At 39.1% G+C, this 14,282-nt stretch overlaps 1 pseudogene; it reads left to right on the top strand.

Moving 5' to 3' along the window:
• LOC105500625 overlaps positions 1-14,282 on the top strand; it is a 90,994-nt pseudogene that overhangs the window by 45,734 nt on the left and 30,978 nt on the right.

Here is a 14,282-nt window from a genome sequence, read left to right as displayed (position 1 = left end):
GCCTCCAGCTTTGTTCTTTTGACTTAGGATTGTCTTGGCAATGCGGGCTCTTTTTTGGTTCCACATGAACTTTAAAAGGATATTTTTAATGGTGCATTTTAATGTGTGTATGACTGTGCTTGTCTATTTCAGTCGTTTTCAACATAAAATATTTTATGGTTCAATCCTAATGTAGAAGATACATGACAGTCTGATATGTAAGGATATAATATTTCCAATGGGAAAATATTTTTCTGTACTTTTAATGAAATGCAGGCATAGTTTCTCCTAATCAGACTTTATTTATGCTTGAACTGGTAAGTTAAGTGGGAAAAAGTTAATATCACTTAAAATTATCTGCTTTTACTTACTTAAGGAATATTTGAGTCACTGTATCATGATAAAATGCATTTTAAAGTAAAAACATTGTTAAGGAAAGGTTATAATATAATGTCAACAGGTTCAGGTCTTCATAGACATAATTTATTTCCGAGCATTAAGTTCATAATAGCATAACCTCTGAATGTATGCCAAAAAAAGACATGACTATAAACATCGGTGGACAAAGTAATCAATATCATGTGAGATTTCAACATACCCTTCTAAATAATTGACAGATCAAGCAGACAAAATTAATAAGAATATAAGACAATAACCTTAATAAAATGGATAAATATACTAAAAATTAGGAAGCCCATAACTCTCTTAAGCATTCATGGAATATTTATCATGTTTTCCAAAATTGACAATTAATGTGTTATAAATTCTCAAACTTTTCAGATAACTGATAAACATTAACTATAGAAACAATATGCTCTGATTATGTAGTTCAGTTAATTATAAATGAGTAAGTTAAAAATGGCATTCTAGGCCGGGCCCGGTGGCTCAAGCCTGTAATCCCAGCACTCTGGGAGGCCGACACGGGCGGATCACAAGGTCAGGAGATCGAGACCATCCTGAGCTACACGGTGAAACCCCGTCTCTACTAAAAAAAAAAATACAAAAAACTAGCCAGGCGAGATGGCGGGCGCCTGTAGTCCCAGCTACTCGGGAGGCTGAGGCAGGAGAATGGCGTAAACCCGGGAGGCGGAGCTTGCAGTGAGCCGAGATCGCGCCACTGCACTCCAGCCTGGGCGACAGAGCTAGACTCCGTCTCCAAAAAAAAAAAAAAAAAAATGGCATTCTAAATATGTTGTAGAGCAAAGAAGAATTTATAATGCACATAACGTTTTCAGCAATGCACTTAATATACCACATTACAACATGTGGAGTGCAGCCAAAATAGTACTCTGAAGGAAATATGTAGTCTTCAATGTATATAAAAGACAAGAATAAGTACTCAAAATCTAGAAGGTAAGCATCTAACCTAAGAAGCTAGAAAAAGAGAACACAACAAATGCAATAATAGAAGGAAAAAGAAAATATAAAAATAAAATTTAATGAAACAGAAATTTTCAACTTTTTACATGTCAGAACAGTTGGTACTAAACTTGCCTTCCTATTGCAAAAATTAATAAATAAATATATAAGTAAACAAACAAACTGGAAGATAAAATGCAGTCACATGCTACATTATAATGTTTCAGTCAATGACAGATTGTATATATGACAGTGGTCCCATGAGATTATAATATTGTATTTTTATTGCACTTTTATATGTTTGGATATGCAAATACTTGACATTGTGTTACAATTGCCTACAGTATTTAATACAGTGACATGCTTTATGTGTTTGTAGCCTAGGAGCAATAAGCTATATCATATAGCTTAGATGTGTAGTAGGCTAACTGTCTAGGTTTGTGTAAGTACACCTGATGATGTTCAAACAAGAAAAATCACCAGACAACACATTTCTCAGAACACATCCTCATTACTAAGCAATGAATGACTGTACATGAAATAATGATTTTCAGACATCAGGCAACAGGCATCAAAGGATTATTCTCCCTGAGAGAAAATAAAGTAATGAGGTGAGTTGCAAAGAGTACTTTAAGTTTCTGTCTGAAGGCACTTTCTGAACCTTGGTCCCAGAAGGGCCCAGCCTTGCAGTAAGACTAAACTGATGTCAGAGAAAAGGCAGCACTAGTCTCTCTCTAGCAAAGTGACAAACAAACAAAAGGATCAAGCTTAACTTCACTGACTGATAAAGTTTCACACTATTTAAAGGAAGACCAAAAAATCAAGAAACTAAAAAATACACTGTTTAATTCAAAAATTACTATGTATTCTGGATATTTTAAAAAGTGAAAATACTCTCATATTATTTTACGAATTCAGTATAACCTTGCCAGCAAAACCATATGCAGAGAGCATGGCATGTAAAAATTGTAGGCTAATATTAATCATTAAAGTAGGTCCAATTATCCAAAGGAAAATATAAACAAACCAGTAATAAGTGAAAAGGAAAACTCAACAGTACCAAGTTAAATTTATTTTAAGAATGGAAGAATGATGTAGCATTATGAAAAACAGCATATTATTGTAATTCCCCACATTAACAAATCAAAGAGAAAAGTATGGGAGGGAGGTGGAGCAAGATGGCTAAATAGAATATCCAGCAATTGTCCCTCTCCTGCCAGAGAAACACCAAATTAAACAACTATCCACACAAGAAAGCGCCTGCATAAGAACCAAAAATCAGGAGAGCAATCACAGTACCTGATTTTGACATCATATTAAGGAAAAAGGCACCAAAGAGGATGGGAAAGACAGTCTTGAATCACCTACCCTAACCGCCGGCAGCAACTCTGTGGTGCAGAGAGAGAATCTATGCATTTACAGGAGAGAGAGCACAGTGATTGTGAGACTTTGTATTGGAGCTCCAGGTTGCCCTGTCACAGCACAAAGCAATACAGGGCAGAATTTGGATGGCATCCACAGAAAGAGCATTTAGACCAGGTCTAGCCAGAGGGAAATCTTGCATTTCAGCAGTCAGAACTTAAGTTCTGGCTAGCTCCACCACCACGGGCTAAAGTGCTCTGGGGTTCTAAATAAACTTGAAAGGCAGTCTAGGCCATAAGGATGACAATTCCTGGGCAAGTCCTGGTACTGTTTGGGGCCTGGGAATAGTAGACTTGGCCTGCATATGACCCACCGAGGCACCAGTTGTAGCCAAGGGAGTGCTTGTGTCACCCATCCCTCAACTTCAGGTAGCATGGCTTGCAGCTCCAGGAGGAGAGGGAAGCATAAAGAGGACTTTGTCTTGCACCTTAGATACCAGCTCAGCCACAGTAAAATAAGGGATCAAGGAGAGTCCTAAGGCCCCTATTCCAGGCACAGCTCCTGGATGACATTTCTAGACCCACCCTGGGCCAGAATTCTCTGGGCCTGCGGGGAAGGATCCAGTCCTGGCAAAATTTACCACCCACTGACTAGCGAATCCTTGATCCTGGAATAAATATCAGCAGTAGTCAGAAAGCAGTTGCCATGGATGTTGGGCAAGATTCAGTATTGTGCTAGATTCAGATCTAATCCAGCACATATTCGGCTTTGGTAGACACAGGGACATACGCTTTCTTTTTGAGGAAAGGAGTGGGAAGAGTAAAAAAGACTTCGTCTTGCAACTTGGATGCCAGCTCAGGATGGTAAAATAAAGCACCAAGCAGACTCCTAAAGTCCCTGATTTTATGCCATAGCTCCTAGAGGGGTTTTTAAGATCTAACCTGGGTCAGAAGAGAACCAGCCCTGAAGGGAGAGACCAGGCCTGGCAGGACTCATCACCTTCTGGGTAGAGAGCACATAGGTCTTGAATAAACATCAGTGGTAGCCACATTGTAGTTGTCACAGGCCTTAAGTGAGACCCAGTACTGTGCTGGCTTCAGGTGTGACTGAGCACAGCCTTAGCGGTGATGGCCATGGGAGTGCTTGTATTTTCCCTCTTCCAACTACAGGCAGCTGAGCATGGAGAATGAGAGACTCTATTTGTCTGAGGGGAAGTAAGGGAAGAGAAGAAGAGGCAATGCATGGTAATCCAGGAATTCAGGAATTCTCCTAGCTCTTGCCTGAGACCACTGAAGTGGTACCTCTATGAGTCTACAAGAGTCACAGTATTACTGGGCTTGGGTTATGCCCTAATGTACACATGGCTGCACTGACCAAAGACTTAGGACACAACAATCAATTCCCTTTGAATACTTGGAAAGCCTTCTCAAGAAGCACCAGTACAAACAAGCCAAGACTATGAAGATTAGAATAAATTTCTAACTCTTCAGTGCCCAGACATCAGTAAACAATGATAAGCATCAAGACTTAAGGAAAGAGGCACCAAAGTGACCTCACCAAGTGAACTAAATTAGGCAACAATGACCAATTTTGGAGTGACAGAGATATGTGAACTTTCAGACAGAGAATTCAAAATAGCTGTTTTGAAGAAGCTCAGTAAAATCCAACACAGAGAAGGAATTCTGAATCCTATTAGATAAATTTAATAAGGAGATTGGGATGATTTAAAACAATCAAGCAGAAATTCTTGAGGTGAAAAATTCAATTAATAAACTGAGGAATGCATCAGAGTCTCAACAGCATAATTGATCAAACAGAAGAAAGAATTAGTGAGCCTGAAGACAGACATTGAAAATAAGGTCACAGGAGACACAAAAAGAATAAAAAAGAGTGTAGCACATTTACAAGATTAGAAAATAACCTCCAAAGGGCAAATCTAAGAGTTACTGGCCTTAAAGAGGAGGTAGAAAGAGAGAAATTAGGGTTAAAGTTTATTTAAAGGCATAATAATGAGAGCTTTCTAAACCTAGAGAAAGATGTCCATATTTAAGTACAAGAAGATTACATTGTAACACCAAGCAGATATAACCCAAGTAAGACTGCCTCAAGACATTTAGTAATCAAACACCCAAAGGTCAAGGCTAAAGAAAGGATCCTAAAAACAGCAAGATAAAAGAAACAAATAACATATAATGGAGCTCTAATACATCTGGCAGCATATTTCTCAGTGGAAACCTTACAGGCCAGGAGAAAGTGGCATGACATATTTGAAGGGCTGAAGAAGAAACTTTTACCATGCAATAGTATATCCAGTGAAAGTATCCTTCAAACATGAAGGAGAAATAAAGACTTTTCCAGGCAAACCAAAGCTGAGAGATTTCATCGACACCATACTTATCCTACAAGAAATGCTAAAGGTAGTTGTTTTGTCTGAAAGAAAAAGACATTAGTGAGCAATAAGAAATCATCTGAAGGTACACAATTCACTGGTAATAGTAAATGCACAAACACAGAATTTTGTAACAATGTAATTGTGGTGTATAAAATATTCAGATCTTTACTAGGAAGGCTAAAAACAAAACTATTAAATGTAGTAACTACTACAACTTTTTAAGACAGGAAGAACAAAAACTAAAAAAGTAGGGGGATGAAATTAAAGTACAAAATATTTACTAATTTTCTCTTTGCTTATTTGTTAGTCTGTTTTCGTAATCATAGTTAAGTTATTATCAGTTTATATAATGAGTTGTGAGATGTTATTTACAAATCTCATGTAAACTCAAATCAAAAAGCTCACAGCAGTTGCACAAAAAATATAAACCAGAAAATAAAACATAATGCCCATGAAAAATCACTTTCACAAAAAAGGAAGACAGGAAGGAAGGAAGGAACAAACAAAACATGAAACAACCAGAAAACAACTAACAAAGTGGCAGGAGGGAGTATTTACTTATCAATAATAACAATGACTGTAAATTGGTTAAGATCTTCAATGAAAATGCATATAGTGGCTGAATGGATTTTTTTAAAAAAGTAAGACCCAATGAACTGTTGCCTACAAGAAACACACTTCACCTGTAAAACAAGCATAGACTAAACATAAAGTAATGGAAACATATATCCCATGTAAGTGGAAACCAAAAAAAAAAAAAAAGCAGGAGTAGCTATACTTACATTAGATAAAATAGATTTCAAAAAGAAGAAGGTGGCTGGCCAGATATGGCCAAATAAGAACAGCTACAGTCTACAGCTCCCAGTGATATCAATGCAGAAGGTGGGTGATTTCTGCATTTCCATCTGAGGTACCCAGCTCGTCTAATTGGGGCTGGTTAGACAGTGGGTGCAGCCAACAGAGAGTGAGCTGAAGCAGGGTGGGGCGACACCTCACCTGGGAAGCACAAGGGGTCGGGGAGCTCCCTCTCCTAGCCAAGGGAAGCCATGAGGGACTGTGCCATGAAGAATGGTGCATTCTGGCCCAGATACTATGCTTTTCCCATGGTATTCGCAACCTCGCAGACCAGGAGATTCCTTTGGATGCCTATACCACTAGGGCACTGGGTTTCAAGCACCAAACTGGGCAGCCATTTGGGCAGACGTTGAGCTAGCTGCAGGAGATGTTTTCATATCCCAGTGGTGCCTGGAATGCCAGTGAGACGGAACTGTTCTCTTCCCTGGAAAGGGGACTGGAGCCAGGGAGCTGAGTGGTCTAGCTCAGCAGATTCCACCCCTATGGAGCCCAGCAAGGTGAAATCTACTGGCTTGAAATTCTTGCTGCTGGCACAGCAGTCTGAAGTTGACTTGGGATGCTCGAGCTTGGTGGGGGGAAGGGTATCCGCCAATACTGAGGCTTGAGTAGGCAATTTTTCCCTCACAGTGTAAACAAAGTTGTCAGGAAGTTTGAACTGGGTAGAGCCCACCACAGCTAGGCAAAGCTCTGTAGCCAGACTGCCTCTCTAGATTCCTCCTCTCTGGGCAGGGCATCTCTGAAAGAAAGGCAGCAGCGCCAGTCAGGGGCTTATAGTTAAAAATCCCATCTCCCTGGGACAGAACAACTGGGGGAAGGGGCAGCTGTGGGTGCAGCTTCAGCAGACATAAAAGTCCCTGCCTGTTGGCTTTGAAGAGAGGAGCAGATCACGCAGGACAGTGCTTGAGCTCTGCTAACGGACAACCTGCCTCCTCAAGTGGGTCCCTGACCCCTGTGCCTCCTGACTGGGAGACAGCTGTCAGCAGGAGTCAACAGACACCTCATACAGGAGAGCTCCAGCTGCCATCTGCTGGGTACTCCTCTGGGATGAAGCTTTCAGAGGAAGGAATAGGCAGCAATCTTTGCTGTTCTGCAGCCTCCACTGGTGGTATCCAGGCAAACAGGCTCTGGTGTGGACTTCCAGCAAACTCCAGCAGACCTGCAGCTGAGGGACCTGACTGTTGGAAGGAAAACTAACAAACAGGAAGGAATAGCATCAACATCAACAAAAAAGAGGTCCACACAGAAATCCCATCGAAAATCACCAACATCAAAGACCAATAGTAGATAAATCCATAAAGATGAGGAAAAACCAGCGCAAAAAGGCTGAAAGTGCCAAAGACCAGAATGTCTCTTCTCCTCCAAAGGATCACAATTCCTCACCAGGAAGGGAATAAAACTAGACAGAGAATGAGTTTGATGAATTGACAGAAGTAAGTTTCAGAAGGTGGGTAATAACAAACTCCGGCAAGTTAAAGGAGCATGTTCTAACCCAATGCAAGGAAGCTAAGAACTTTGAAGAGGTTAGAGGAATTGCTAACTAAAATAACCAGTTTAGAGAAGAACATAAATGACCTGTTGGAGCTGAAAAACACAGCATGAGAACTTCGTGAAGTGCGCACAAGTATCAACAGCCAAATTGATCAAGCGGAAGAAAGGATATCAGAGATTGAAGATCAACTTAATGAAATAAAGCATGAAGACAAGATTAGATAAAATAGAATGAAAATGAATGAGCAAAGCCTCCAAGAAATATGGGACTATGTGAAAAGACAAAACCTACATTTGACTGGTGTACTTGGAGCTGATGAGGAAAATGGAACCAAGTTGGAAAACATCCTTCAGGATATAATCCAAGAGAGCTTCCCCAATCCAGCAAGACAGGCCAACATTCAAATTTAGGAAATAAAAGAACACCACAAAGATACTCCTCGAGAAGAACAACTCCAAGACACATAAGCAACAGGCTCACCAAGGTTGGTATGAAGGAAAAGATGTTAACGGCAGCCAGAGAGAAAGGTCGGATTACCTACAAAGGGAAGCCCATCAGTCTAACAGTGGGTCTCTCAGCAGAAACCCTACAGGCCAGAAGAGAGTGGAGCCCAATATTCAACATTCTTAAAGAAAAGAATTTTCAACCCATAATTTCATATCCAGCCAAACTAAGCTTCATAAGCAGAGGAGAAATAAAATCATTTACAGACAAGCAAATGCAGAGAGATTTTGTAATCACCAGGCCTACTTTACAAGAGCTCCTGAAGGAAGCACGAAACATGGAAAGGAACAACAGGTACCAGCCATTGCAAAAACATACCAGTTGTACAGACCATTGACACTATGAAGAAACTGCATCAGCTAATGGGCAAAATAACCAGCTAGCATCATAATGACAGGATCAAATTCACACATAACAATATTGACCTTAAATGTAAATAGGCTAAATGCCCCAATTAAAAGACACAGACTGGCTAATTGGATAAAGAGTCAAGACTCATTGGTGTGCTATATTCAGGAGACTCATCTCACATGCAAAGACACACAAAGGCCCAAAATAAATGGATGGAGGAATATTTACCAAGCAAATGGAAAACAAAAAAAGAACAGGGGTTGCAATCCTAGTCTCTGATAAAGCAGACTTTAAACCAACAAAGATCAAAACAGACAAAGAAGGGCATTACTTGATGGTACAGGGATCAATGCAACAAGAAGAGCTAACTATCCCAAATATATATGCACCCAATACAAGAGCACCCAGATTCATAAAGTGAGTTCTTAGAGACCTACAAAGAGAATTAGACTCCTACACAATAATAGTGGGAGACTTTAACACCCCACTGTCAATATTAGACAGATCAGTGAGACAGAAAACTAACAAAGATATTCAGGACTTGAACTCAGCTCTGGACCAAGTGGACCTAATAGACATCTACAGAACTCTGCACCCCAAATCAACAGAATACACATTCTTCTCAGCACCACATCACACTTATTCTAAAACTGACCACAGAATTGGAAGTAAAACACTCCTCAGCAAATACAAAAGAACGGAAATCATAGCAAACAGCCTCTCAGACCACGATGCAATCAATTAGAATTCGGGATTAAGAAACTCACTCAAAACTATACAACTACATGGAAACTGAACACGGTGCAATCAAATTTGAACTCAGGTTTAAGATACTCACTCAAAAACGCACAACTACATGAAAACTGAATGACTACTGGGTAAAAAATGAAATCAAGACATGAATAAATCAGTTCTTTGAAACCAATGAGAACAAAACCACACGAGAAAGTTCTGAAATTGGCACCGTAACATCAAATTAAAAGAACTAAAGATGCAAGAGCAAACAATTTCAAAGCTAGCAGAAGACAAGAAATAACTAACATCAGAGCAGAATTGAAGGAGATAGAGACACAAAAACCCTTCAAAAAAACCAATGAATCCAGGAGCCGGTTTTTTTAAAATATTAACAAAACAGGCCGCTAGCCAGACTAATGAAGAAAAAAAGAGAGAAGAATCAAATAAGACACAATAAAAAATGATAAAGGGGGTATCACCACTGATCCCACAGACATACAAATTACCATCAGAGAATACTATAAACTAAAACCTCTAGAAGAAATGGATAAATTCCTGGACACATACACCCTCCCAAGGCTAAACCAGAAAGAAGTCTAATCCCTGAATAGACCAATAACAAGTTATGAAATTGAGGCAGTAATTAGTAGCCTACAAACCAAAAAAAGCCCAGGACCAGATGGCTTCACAGCTGAATTCTACCAGAGGTACAAAGAGGATCTGGTACCATTCCTTCTGAAACTACTCCACACAATAGAAAAAGAGGGACTCCTACATAACTCATTTTATGAGGCCAGCATCATCCTGATACCAAAACCTGGCAGAGACACAACAAAAAAAGAAAATTTAAGGCCAATATACCTGATGAACATTGATGTGAATATCCTCAATAAAATACTGGCAAACCAAAAGCAGCAGTTTATCAAAAAGCTTATTCACGGCCAGGCGTGGTGGCTCTCACCTGTAATCCCAGTACTTTGGGACACTGAGGCGGGTGGATTACGAAGCCAGGAGTTCAAGACTAGCCTGACCAAGATGGGGAAACCCTGCCTCTACAAAAACTATAAAAATTAGCTGAGCACAGTGGCAGGCACCTGTAATCCCAGCTAGTCAGGAGATTAAGGGAGGAGAATTTCTTGAACCTAGGCAGCAGAGGTTGCAGTAAGCTGAGATTGTATCATTGCACTCCAAATTTGGGCAACAGAGTGAGGCTCCATCTCAAAAAAAAAAAAAAAAAAAAAAAAAGATTATCCACCACAATCAAGTTGGCTTCATCCCTGGGATGCAAGACTGATTCAACATATACAAACCAATAAATGTAATCTATCACATAAACAGAACCAATGACAAAAACCACATGATTATCCTAATAGATGCAGAAAAGGCCTTTGATAAAAATTAACACCTCTTCATGCTAAAAACTCTCAGTAAACTAGGAGTTGATGGAATGTATCTCAAAATAATGAACACTTTATGACACACTCACAGCCAATATCATACTGAATGGGCAAAAGCTGGAAGCATTCCCTTTGAAAACCAGCACAAGGCAAGGATGCCCTCCTTCAACACTCCTATTCAACGTAATATTGGAAGTTCTGGCCAGGGCAATCAGGCAAGAGAAAGAAATAAAGGGTATTCAGAAAGGAAGAGAGGAAGTAAAATTGTCTCTGTTTGCAGATGACATGATTGTATATTTTGAAAACCACATTGTCTTAGCCCCAAATCATCTTAAGCTGATAAGCAACTTCAGCAAAATCTCAGGATACAAAATCAATGTGCAAAAATCACAAGCATTCCTATACACCAATAGTAGACAAACAGAGAGCCAAATCATGAGTGAACTCTCATTCATAATGGCTACAATGAGAATAAAATACCTAGGAATACAACTTACAAGGGATGTGAAGGACCACTTCAAGGAGAACTGCAAACCACTGTTCAAGGAAATAAGAGAGGACACAAACAAATGGAAAAACATTCCTTGTTCATAGATAGGAAGAAGCAGTATTGTGAAAACGGCTATACTGCCCAAAGTAATTTACAGATTCAATGCTACCCACATCAAACTACCATTGACTTTCTTCACATAATTAGAAAAAACTACTTTAAATTTCATATGGAATCAAAAAAGAGCCTGTATAGCCAAGACAATCCTAAGCAAAAAGAACAAAGCTGGATGCTTTAGAATTCATACAGAACCAAAAAAGAGCCTGTATAGCCAAGACAATCCTAAGCAAAAAGAACAAAGCTGGAGGCAACATGCTGCCTGACTTTAAACTATACTACAAGGCTATAGTAACCAAAATAGCATGGTACTGGTACCAAAAAAGATATATAGATCAATGGAACAGGACGGAGGCCTCAGAAATAATGCAACACACCTACAACCATCTGATCTTTGACAAACCTGACAAAAACAAGCAATGGGGAAAGGATTCAGTATTTAATAAATGGTGTTGGGAAAACTGGCTAGCCATATACAGAAAACTGAAACTGGACCCCTTCCTTATACCTTATACAAAAATTAACTCAAGATGAATTAAAGACTCATATGTAAGACCTAAAACCATAAAAACCCTAGAAGAAAACCTAGGCAATGTCATCCAGGACACAGGCATGGGTAAAAACTTCATGATTAAAACACCAAAAACAATGGCAACAAAAGCCAAATGGGATCTAATTAAATTAAACAGCTTCTGCACAGCAAAAGAAACTATCATCAGAGTGAACAGGCAACCTATAGAATGGAAGAAAATTTTTGCAATCTATCCATCTGACAAAGGGCTAATACCGAGAATCTATAAGGAACTTAAACAAATTTACAAGAAAAAAACAACCTTATCAAAAAGTGGGTGAAGGATATGAACAGACACTTCACAAAAGAAGATATTCATGCTTACAACCAACATACAAAAAAAAAATCTCATCATCACCGGTCATTAGAGAAATGCAAATCAAACCACAATGTGATACCATCTCATGCCAGTTAGAATGGCGATCATTAAAAAGTCAGGAAATGACAGATGCTGGAGAGGATGTGGAGAAATAGGAATGCTTTTACACTGTTGGTGGGAGTGCAAATTAGTTCAACCATTGTTGAAGACAGTGTGGCGATTCCTCAAGGATCTAGAACTAGAAATAACATTTGATCCAGCAATCCCTTTACTGGGTATATATCCAAAGGATTATAAATCATTCTGCTATGAAGACACATGCACACTTAGTTTATTGTAGCACTATTCACAACAGCAAAGACTTGGAACCAACCCAAATGTCCATCAATGTTAGACTGGATAAAGAAAATGTGGCACATATACACCATGTAATACTATGCAGCCATAAAAAGGATGAGTTCATATCCTTTGCAGGGACACAGATGAAGCTGGAAACCATCATTCTCAGCAAAGTAACACAGAACAGAAAACCAAACACTGCATGTTCTCACTCATAAGTGGGAGTTGAACAATGAGAATATGTGGACACAGGGCGGGGAACATCACACACAGGGGCCTGTCATGGGGTGGGGGAATAAGTCAGGGAGAAATACCTAATGTAGATGACGGGTTGATGGATGCAGCAAACCATCATGGCATGTGTAACAAACCTGCATGTTCTGCACATATATCCCGGAACTTAAAGTATAATAAAAAATATATTTCAAGACAAAGGTACAAAAAAGACAAAGAAGATTATTATATACTAATAAATGGATCAGTTCAGCAAGAGGATATAAAAATTGTAGGCACTTATGCACCAAACCCTGAAGCATGCAGATATATCAAACAACTATTAGAGCTAAAGAGAGAGCTAGGCCTCAATGTAATAATATCCAGAGACTGCACCACCCCACTTTCAGCATTAGAAGGATTATTCAGACAGAAGATCAACTAACAAACATCAGATGTAACCTGCACTACAGACCAAGCAGACCTAATAGATATTTGTTTAATATTTTATCTGATGCCTACAGAATATACATTCTTCTATCCCATATGGATAATTCTCAGGGATAGACCAAATGTGAAGTCACAAAACAATTTTTAAAAATTCAAAATAGTAGAAATTATATCAAATATCTTCTCTGACCACAATGGAATAAAATTATAGATGAACGGTTTTATTCTTTTTCATATGGATATCTCGTTTTCCTAGCACTCTTTATTAAAGAGACTCTCCTCTTCAACATATGTTCTTGGCACCTTTGTCAGAAATGAGTTCACTGTAGATGTGTGGATTTAATTCTGAGCTCTCTATTCTGTTCCACTGGTCTTTGTGTCTGATTTTATGCCAGTACCATCCTGTTTTGGTTGCTATAGCTCTGTAGTATAACTTGAAGTCAGGTACTGTGATTCCTTCAGCTTTGTTTTTTTTGCTCAGGATGGGTTGGCTACTCTATGACTTGTAGTTTCATATGAATTTTAGGATTTATTTTTATTTCTGTGAAGAATGTCACCGGTATTTTGATAGGGATTGCATTAAATCTGTAGATTGCTTTGTGTAGTATGGACATTTAACAATATTAATGCTTCCAATCCATGAGCCTGGAATATCTTTTTATTCATTTATTCATTTATTTGAGGTGGAGTCTCACTCTGTCACCCAGGCTGGAGTGAAGTGGCAGGATCCCGGCTCACTGCAACCTCTGCCTCCCAGGTTCAAGCGATTCTCCTGTCTCAGCCTCCTGGGTGACTGGGATTACAGGCAGATGCTGCCATGCCCGGCTAATTTTTTGTATTTTTAGTAGAGATGGAGTTTCACCGTGTTCCCCAGACTGATCTCGAAATCCTGAGCTCAGGCAATCTACCCGCTTCGGCTTCCCAAAGTGCTAGGATTACAGAAGTGAGTCACCGCGCTCAACCCTTCAGTTATCTTTTAAAAGTTTTATTAATTATTAATTTTATTTTATTGTGGTAAGAACTTTAACGTGAGATCTGTGATCTTAACAAACTTTTAAGTATACTATATAGTATTGTTGACTACAGGACTGATGTTATGTCACAACTCTCTAGAACTTACTCATTTTCTTTAAGTGAAAGTTTATGCCTGTTAAATAATAACTCCCAGTTTGCCCCACTCCCTGCTCCTGGCAACCACTATCCACTCTTAGATTCTATTAGACTGTTTTAGATATCACATACAAGTGGAATGATGCAGTATTTGTATTTCTGTGACTCGCTTATTCCACTTAGCATAAAGTCCTCAAGGATCATCCATGTTGTCACATATGCTTTTTTTTTTTTTTTTTTTTTTTGAGGC

This window comes from Colobus angolensis, unplaced genomic scaffold (assembly GCF_000951035.1).
Source record: "Colobus angolensis palliatus isolate OR3802 unplaced genomic scaffold, Cang.pa_1.0 Scaffold670, whole genome shotgun sequence".
NCBI lineage: Eukaryota > Metazoa > Chordata > Mammalia > Primates > Cercopithecidae > Colobus > Colobus angolensis.
Note: the sequence above shows the minus strand (reverse complement) of the source record. Positions and strands in the feature narration are given on the sequence as shown.